This window comes from Leuciscus leuciscus, assembly GCF_965113295.1.
Source record: "Leuciscus leuciscus genome assembly, chromosome: 5".
In the NCBI taxonomy this organism is placed as follows: domain Eukaryota; kingdom Metazoa; phylum Chordata; class Actinopteri; order Cypriniformes; family Leuciscidae; genus Leuciscus; species Leuciscus leuciscus.
The window spans coordinates 1,549,863-1,559,862 of NC_138729.1; the positions used below are offsets into that span (position 1 = coordinate 1,549,863).

A 10,000-nucleotide genomic window follows, 5' to 3' on the forward strand; every position below is an offset into this window, starting at 1 on the left:
TATATATATATGCAATTGTGCAAATCATTAGATACAAATATAAGAAGTAAATGCATTGCACTTTACAATAAGGTTTGAAGTTAACTACATTAACATAAACAAAGATGCTGTAGAAGTATTGTAGTTAATGTCAACAATTTTTTAAGATCAAAAGTTGCATGTGTTAACAGATGCTGTGTGAATATATATATATATACATGGCTCATTGTTTGTTCATGCACTAAGTAACGTTAACAAATGATGTTTATTGTGAAGTGCGTTTGCCGGTATGCGTGTATTAATAAGCATAAACAGGTGATGTGAGCAGTGTGGTGTCGTGCGCTGGTCAGAGGTTGAGCGGGCCGGTCCTGACACCAGCTCTCCATTGTGTGTGTGTCATAATCAATCACGCCTGTGAATGAGTGTGTTGTGCGGGGAAGGAGGGCACCAATCACACGCCTCATTAAACAGGCTTGGTTCCTCAACGCAGATCCGCGATCCCAGGCCTGTCGAGCAGCGAACAGACTTCGAGTCTCCGGCCCGGTTCGGATGAGGAGGAACGAAGGTTTGTTTCTCGCTCCACGAACACGCGGAGGCTTCGAGAGTCGCGTCCCGGTCCGTTCGCCTCACGCCGGGGCTTTTGTTGACCCGGACGGCCCTCGGCTGAGCGCAGTAAACTCTCATTGTTCTGAAAGTGTGTCCATCTGGCAGGTTTCCTTGGCTTCTCGAGCAGCTGGAGAAACTGTCCAACCGCTCTCCTCTGCGCGTTCCTGAGCGCCAACCGGCGTCCAGCGAGAGATGACCGTTCACAGGGTCACCGGGTCGGGACGGGCCACACCGGCGGGCCTTTTGTTCACTAGTGTCCTACTGTAACTGTCTGGAGGAGATTAGCTGGTGCACAACCCTGTTAAAGCTGACAGTGATACTGGATCAGGCATTGATCGCATTCAGTGTTTCAGTGCAATCATTCCTATCGATGGGGATTTATTTTAAGGTGACGTAGTAATATTAAATATTAGGGTTAGGGTTTGGGGTTAGTTGCATGTAATCATGCATAAGCTTTAGGAAGTATTATAGTAACTACATCACCTTAAAAAAAAAAAAAAGAATACTTTTATTCAGCACTCACTGATGCATTAAATTGATCAAAAGTGACATTTATAATGCATTTTATTTCAAATAAATGCTGTTCTTTTGAACTTTCTATTCATGAAAGAATCCTGTAAAAAAAAAAAAAAGGGTTAGGGTTTGGGGTTAGTTGCATGTAATTATGCATAAGCTATAGGAAGTATTATAGTAACTACATCACCTTAAAAAAAAGAATACTTTTATTCACCACTGATGCATTAAATTGATCAAAAGTCACAGTAAAGACATTTATAATTTCACAAAAGATGCGCTGTTCTTTTGAACTTTCTATTCATCGAGGAATCCTGTAAAAAATACAATGTATCACAGTTTTCACGAAGAAATGAAACTGTTTTCAACATTGATAATAATCATAAATGTTTCTCGAGCATCAAATCATCATATTAGAGTGATTCCTGAAGGATCATGTGACACTGAAGACTGGAGTAATGATGATAAATTCAGCTTTGATCACAGGAATAAATTACACTTTACTATATATTCACATAGAGAACAGATGATTTACACTGGAATAATATTTCACTATTTTTACTGTATTTCTTGATTAAGAAAAGCAGCCTTGATGAGCAGAAGAGACTCCAGACCTCTGAACACTGGTGTGAATACATCAGAACAGACTGGATGATGTGCAGAAGAGCTGGACATCAAACCCTGCTGGTGTCTTTACACACTCGTGACACTAAAGCCTCAGAGAGCGACTGCACTTCTCCGCCATCAAACCTCCTAATATTGAGATGCTAATGATGAAGCACATAATGGCACAAAAGGCAGAACGCCACAACCGTCATCCCGAACAATGGCCTTTAGCTCACGACTCGACACATTTACAGCCCAGCATGTGTCGCTCGCTTCATCCTCAACAATACCGGGACACAACTGTCCACCCTTGAGGAATCCCTGCGCCTTTTCAGTCCTCCGTGACCCTGAAGACCCGTTCTTTATCTCCAGGAGAAGAGCAAAAACAACACACGTCAGGTCAGACGCATTACGAGAGGTCAGAGGTCAAAGCCCTTAGGAGAAGTTAACACATCCAGTCTAGGTGGTCTGGTCTTATACCTGCACAAAACAACAGAGAATCAGTGGATGACAGGATAAACATTGGTGAATCTCAAGCAAAATAATATTCATATTTCACTCGAAAAGAATGAATCTGAATGCATAAAGAGAACAAAGTCTATTATTAGGGCCATTATGAGTCTTTCATGGCAGTTCAGCAGCACATCGTCCTCTGGATGTTATCATTTATATTAGGCATATGATTATTTGTAATTGTCATTAGATTCTTATTGCTGTTTAAGTTTAAGTTCTAATAACTACAACTCAATAAAACAATAAATAATAAAATGACAAAACACACACAAAAATTGCTAAAACTTTAAAGTCCCAAGGCACAAGACAAACACGAGCTGGTGTTGCGCAGACAAGCTGCTTTGCTCTGGTTTAGCAACACCCTAGCAAATGCCTAGCAACACCATAGCAACCACCCAGAATGCCTCAGCAACCACCTAGCAACCACCCAGAATACTTTAGTAACTGCTTAAAAATTGCTAAAACTTTAAAGTCACGCTTTAGTCAATACTTTTATCCCTTAAAACTCATCTTGGATCACCAAAATGACTTGAAAAAATTCTCATGTAACTCGACACTCTTGCCTCATTTAGTATGCGTGGTTCTACGAATATGCAAATGAGCCCCGCCTCCACTCACTCACTCAGCTCAGAGGTCCACTGGTTGACGATCACACGTTGATCTGATTGGTTACAAGGTAGTTTGTGACGTCAGAAACACCAGCAATTTCTTTGGTTCACTGCAGTTTTAAGGAGGAAATACTCAGCAATGCTGTCGACTTAAAAGCACAAAAAGTAAAATCTATTGCAGAACAAAAACTATGATGATACTGAAAATAACAATGGCGTTTTCATGAACATCTGTCGTGTGATAAAGTCTCATCTATTGTTCTGAAGTATGAAAATCACAGTAATTTAGAAACACAAGCCTACACAAGAAATGACCAAAATCCAGTCATGCATTATCATTCATCATTTTATTTTTTAATATATTTAGGCTTTAAACGTGTTTAAAGCAAACGCTTAACATGTGAAACATCCAGTGCTGTTTAACCTCCTCTCAGCAATGTCATCTGAGCAGGGCAAACTAATGATGGATGTCACGAATCAGCGCTGAAATTAATGTATTTATTATTTGTAATTTATCTGCTTCTTAATCAGGCCGTGTGTCGGCGAGTCAGGACGAATGGGCTGTGGTGAAGAGCTCAGGGGTCAAGCGCTCAAAAACACACATTTATCATTAATATATGTCATTATTGCCGAGCCACTCTTGATTAGAAAACAATTCATCCGACACTCGTCCAATCGCACATGTGTAATCGCCTATGCAACTTTGTATAAAATACAACATGTAAACAAGCCGGATTATAGCAACATTGCTAATTTACATCCGCGTTTGACATCCGTCATTGTTTTCATGGGATTGAGGGATGTCTTTCCTCTTTTGGGAAGGGGAGGGGGTCTGGGTCAAGAGGGGGGACATGTCGTGTTTTTCTTTTCTTTCCACGGACAGCAGGATTTAGGAAATCACACGTCTCCCGGCCCATAATCCCACAGTCTCAGACTCATGACCCACTTTCCTGGAGGAGACACAACAATACAACTCCTGACTTCAGTACGCCACAGTTTTGATTTTCAAACATGCTTTTCTTACTCACTGTTCCTGTCTTGTTTTCAGTCCAAATATCTGAAAATTCTTAAATCAAGATGCATTTACTAGATGAGTAAAATGCCATACGATATTATGTCTTGTTTATGGGGAAATAAATCAAAGTTAAGTGAGTTTCTGCTTAAAATGAGCAAAATGATCTGTCAATGGGGTGAGAAAAATATTGTTTCTGTTTGAATTAGGATTATTTATCTTACCTTAATTTTCTGAATAATCTTAATTTTGCATGTTTTAAGCAAAAACTCACTTAATTTTGATTGATTTTCCCAAAACAAGACATAATGTCGCATGGCATTTTACTACTTTAGTAAATGCATCTTTATTTAAGTATTTTTATTTGAACTGGAAACAAGACAAAAATACCAACAAAAAAAAAACAACAACAAAAAAACATGTATTATTTTTTTTGGTGTTTTTTTGTTTTTGTTTTTGTTTTGCAGTGTGAGATCAAACCCATATGAAGCAGATACACTTCAGAGATAGCCTACATTTACGCATTCATCAAAAGCGATGCATTCATGCAATACATTTAGCGGATGCTCTTATCTGAAGTGACTTGCACTGCATTCAAGCTATATTTCATAATTTCATGCATTGTATTTTCCCGCCCAATCGCATATTCTTTCCATCATGTCCCTTTTGTAGTATTTGTGAACATTAGTGGAAAACACAAATGCTCTGTTAGTGGCCCTATTAAATGATGTTGCACATGATACAACTTTTGATTTTAATTATGTGTTAGTAAATGTTGAAATTGACATTACGTAAGATTAATAAATGCATTCGAATTATTTTGAATGTTAATTCAAGTTAAAAAATGTCAAAAATGTAAATGTTAAAATTTCAACAACCTTATTGTAAAGTGTTAACCATTACTTTTCAGTTCCAGCATTCACTGGGAATCAAGTTCTGAAACACCTGACAAAACATATACATTTAAGCACTGAGAAATATTAATGAACTACTATAGGATTAGGGTTTGGTTTAGGATTAGTTGCATGTGATTATGCATAATTTACTGCATTACTTCAGCCAGTAACATATGTAATTTGACACTGTATATAAAGAGCTGTACATCAGGATTTCTCTGGCAGATCTTACAGTGGAAGTTTAGCATTAAAGGAATTCACAGTGTTTTTATTTTGATGCTTCTGAGAAAAACTCCTCTTAAACCGGAGGAGTGTGGATTTCTGGGATCCCATTCAATTCCTTCTTATAATCCTGCATTTAGTGCAGATCATCCATCGACATAAAGGGATAAAAGACGCTTCTTTATGGAAGTGGGACAGGCACAAGACAAACACGAGCTGGTGTTGCGCAGACAAGCTGTTTGCTCTGGTTTAGCAACACCATAGCAACCACCCAGAATGCCTCAGCAACCACCTAGCAACCACCCAGAATACCTTAGCAACTGCTTAACAAACACCTCGAATACTTTAGCAGCTGCATAACACCACAGCAACCACCCACAACACCCTAGTAACCCCCCATAACACCATAGCAACACCCTAGCAACCACCTAGAACTTCTTATCAACTGCCTAGCAACACCCAAGCAACCACACAAGATACCCTAGTAACACCATCGCAACCCTCCAGAACAAACCTGGCAAACACCTAGCAACATAGCAACCAGCCAGAATACCGTAGGAACCACCTAGCAACCACTCACAACACCCTAGCAACCAACCAGTATACCCTAGCAACCACCTATCAACACCATAGCAACGACCCAAATACAAGTTTTGCCATGGTAAGCACCACTCACGTTTTCTTCAGAAAATATACATGTGCAAAAAAATATTTTTTTAAATATATTTTCAGTTTTCATTTTCATTTTCATTTTAGTTTCACATTTTTTAAACCTTTCCTTTTAACTTTAATTTATTTTTATTTCAGTTAATTGCCAAGGCAATATTTCTAATCTTTGTTTAAATTTGTTTTAAGTTGAAGGTTTTCAATCTAATATTTCTATTGAATTTTATTTAAGTTTTGAATTTTTATTTATTTTTTATTTGTTTTAGTATCAGTGAGATACTATTATAGTTTTCAATCATTTGAATTATACTTTTATATTTGTAGCCATTTTGACTCATCTTTATCCCCATTTTATAGTTACTTTAGTACTTCAAGTTAAACATTTATTTTATTCTTTTAATGTTTAAGTAACAAATATGCTATATATATACAGTATATATGTATATAGTGTTGGTAAAGTCTAAGAACAGTGAAAGGCTGAACGGGAGCGCTGTGCTGGTTTGGCTCCATCTGCTGAAACATGAGTTAGTCAGAAGGTTACTCTTGTGATGGTAAACCTGCTGCCATGGTAACGGCGGTAACTGTATCCGCTGAGTCTCTTCAGCATCTGCTCTTCTCCACAGGTAACGCAAGACACGCACAACATACCCACAATCCCAAGCTCTTATTGTTTCAATGATACATTTGTGAAGTGTCTAATATTAAAGAAAACAATAAATCTCTCTTTCTTCCCATCAGACAGGCTTATTGCTCATGGGATTCACTGGAAAAGACTAAATCTCACACTTAGTTCAGTGTGTTACTTGTTTGTAATTATTTGTGAAATTTACTTGCAGTTTTAGAGTGAAGATTTGTTTCTACACCAGATTTTTTTTTTGTCAGCGTACATTTGAACATTCTGACAAAAATGTGAGGTGTGTTTGTTTAGCTTGTTTCCATGGTAACTGATTATATTGTTCACCTGTGTCTTGTTGAGTTTCTCGTGCACTTGGATTTGCTGCTGTTAAAACAGTGTAAATGCAAATCAAAACATGCAGTAAAACTGTCATTAAAAATTTCTACAAATTATAAAAAAAATAAAAAATAAAAAAACAGGTTAATGGGTTCACTGAAGTCCTCGTCCCCTAGTGGCGAACCATTTGAAATCTCGAAACGTTTGGAAAACAGCCGTGACTTTCTGAAATCACATGACTTTTGCAGTTTGATACACACTCCGAGTGACTGGATCCAAACAAGTGATTCACAAGGGTTTCAAAGCCCCCACCGTATTCTTGTCAGAGTTGTTATATTTGGCACTGGAATCCTCTGCTGATGCTTGCTCTGATGAAAACACTGGTGTTTCTTTGCTTTAAAGGGATTTAACTGGTGGTGGAGTTTAACATGGCGTCAGTAGATGACGATCACAGAATTCCTCCTCACTGTCACACGCTTTATATGGATTAGAGTTTCAATCCTAAACTCACGATTGCATCAGTTGCATTAACAAGTGTTTTCCCCACACAAACGTTGTTGTCCAGAAAGCAAATCACATTTCAGAACTGGTTTGAGATTGTTTTACTCGCCTTCAGAAAGTGCATTTCTGACACACTAAACAGTGGCCAAATATGGAGCAAGTTCAGAAAAATATTTAATTCTATAAAACAGTGCAATAAATTTAGTACAATGTGACACTGCCCATTGGGGAAGGAGCCTGTTAAAAAGTTTTAAAGTCCCCCTGTGGTGAAAATCAAGTGTTTAATGTTTATGTGTCTATGTGGTGTTTTTAATCTGCTTTAAGACAAACCATGTGTAAGTTCATAAGTCGACAGCATTGCTGAGTATTTCCTCCTTAAAACTGCAGTGAACCAAAGACAGTCTCAAACACACGCTTTGAAATCGCTGGTGTTTCTGACGTCACAAACTACCTTGTAACCAATCAGATCAACGTGTGATCGTCAACCAGTGGATCTCTGAGCTGAGTGAGTGAGTGGAGGCGGGGCTCATTTACATATTCATAGAGCCGCGCATACTAAATGAGGCAAGGGTGTCGAGTTACATTCAAGATATTTTAAGGCATGAAGAGTTTTGTTTCAAGGAAAAAACGTTTAAATATGTGATTTCGGTGATCAAAGATGAGTTTTAAGAGATAACATGATTTACTACAGGCGGACTTTCCATTATCATTCTTCAAACATTATGAAATTGTTACTTTTAAATGTTCTCCAACGCTCTAAAACAATAGCATGTAAATGTTAGATCGTCCAATTAAAACAGTTCCATGAATGATAAATAACTTTTGTGCTAATGTTCTGATAAGGTTATTAATAAACTTTGAACACAATCATTTTCTATTAACATAACTTTGGTTATAACTTTGAGAGAACCTTGTCAGAAAGTTTGCCAAAGATTCTGCATGATCATTTGCTTTTATTATTATTATTATTATTATTTGTCTCTGCTGTTTGTGACCCAAAAATTAAAGCTAATCTTCAGTCATATTCCATATAGGACAGAAAATCTTGTGATCCTATCAAGACATGACATCATTCCTTCTTGTTTTGCAGCCCATAAAAAACAAGAGGCAGAAAAACAAACACAAGGATGCAAAACAATAAGCATAATAGAATAAAGTAAAAACAATACGGATTATGTTAAGAAGAGTAAATCACGCCAGCGCATTTGAAACTCATCCGCGTTCGTTGATCCGCACGTCCACTATATTTTGTGTTTTGCACACGAGGGTCAATATCTCCTTTAGCGCGGGAAACTTCTCTCGTCAGATTACAGCACTGGTCAGGAACACTAACGCGCATTAACCGCAAGGCAAAATGGCCATTAGCCTAAGGAGCTTGTCTGTCGGTCGGAGGAATTGTCTTGGGATTGTGAGCTTGGCTGGGAGTTTTAAAAGGTTTTAGAGGAGGGCTAAAAGTCTTGTTTCGCGAGCGGATCCCAAAGATGTGCGGACCGGAATGAAAACAATGCGTGGGATTGTCCAGCTCATTGTTCAGGCTCTCCCTCTCTCTTTCCCTCTCTCTCTCTCTCTCTCTCTCTCTCTCTCTGCTGGCTTTGGCTTTGCGAGGATTTGCAACTTTCTCATTAGGTAAATTGGTTTGGTGGCTTGACCAGTGACATTCAATGCATATATATCGCATAACTCTCTCTATAGAGCAGAAGACACGAGTGAAACAAGGCGAGAGTTCATCGGGTGTTCTACTGTGTGTGTTGAGGGTGAAAACGGGCAGAAATACAGTATTTGAATGCAATCAAGGTATCTTTATGAATATTAATAAAGGCTACCTGTAAATATGAGTAGGGGTGAGCGGGGCACAGTAGTTGTAACACACATGGTTTAAATCTTTCCATGTCAGCATGATGAAACTTAGTGTATTTAGTTGCCATAGCAACACTATATAGAAAAAAAAATTGTGACAAAATTAAAAAAAATCTTTGGAAGATATTAATCACTGAACATTGATTTAACCATTGCAAAAGTAAATTTCTTACTTATGTTAATTTTTCATCTCTGATTTTTGTGTTTGTTTAAAATGAGAGAAATCTGATATTATTTTAGTCTTATATCTGTTATTGAACAGTTGAGATGGTCCTGTAATGCTGATGCAGGCGGGGCATGTTGTCACACTGCGTTACAGTGAGCTCCTATTAGAACTATGATATTCTATTCTAGACTTTTATGAATTCTATTGAGAAACCATGAGAAAAGTGTGAATAAAGACTGAGAGTTAATGTTCAGAAATTATTAATTATTATTGTGTTTTGAACTATGCTGTGTTTTGTGGTGTTTGTTGTCAAACTCAAAAAATTACTTTATTTTTAATTATAAAAAATTGCAATTATTTCATATGAAAAACATTATTGTATTTTATTGAGAACATTTTTTAGTTGGTCTTGTATATTGTTTGATTAGATCAGATAACATGTAAATCTGTCATATGGTCATGTTATAATGTATGGGGCATGTTGTCACAGTTCACTTCCACTCTTTCGAAAAGAAAAAACGAAATACTTCTGTATTAATGAAACAACCACATAATTGTACTAGACATGTGGGAAATTAATGTGGGAAAAATAAATTATGTTTATGATTATGATAATGAAATTCAAATTTTATGATAACAATTAAAAGTTTGCAATATAAAGCAGGGTAACACTTTATTTTAGTGTCCTTGTTACACGTTACATGTAGTTACTATAGTAATAACAGTAAGTTATGCATAATTACATGTAACTAACCCTAAAACACAACCTAACTTTAATCATAACGCCATAGTAGTACACACTTTAATTAATACACTTAAATCTATAATTAACAAGGACACCTTAAAATATTGCGGAGGAATGAAGCAGGATCTCCACATGTCTCCCACAAACACAATATTACT

General features: G+C 37.2%; 1 long non-coding RNA gene across 1 annotated transcript in view; it reads left to right on the forward strand.

The window, feature by feature from the left end:
- The window catches only part of LOC309499339, a 115,023-nt gene that overhangs the window by 35,136 nt on the left and 69,887 nt on the right, over positions 1 to 10,000 (forward strand). The gene's annotated exons all lie outside the window — the stretch shown is intronic.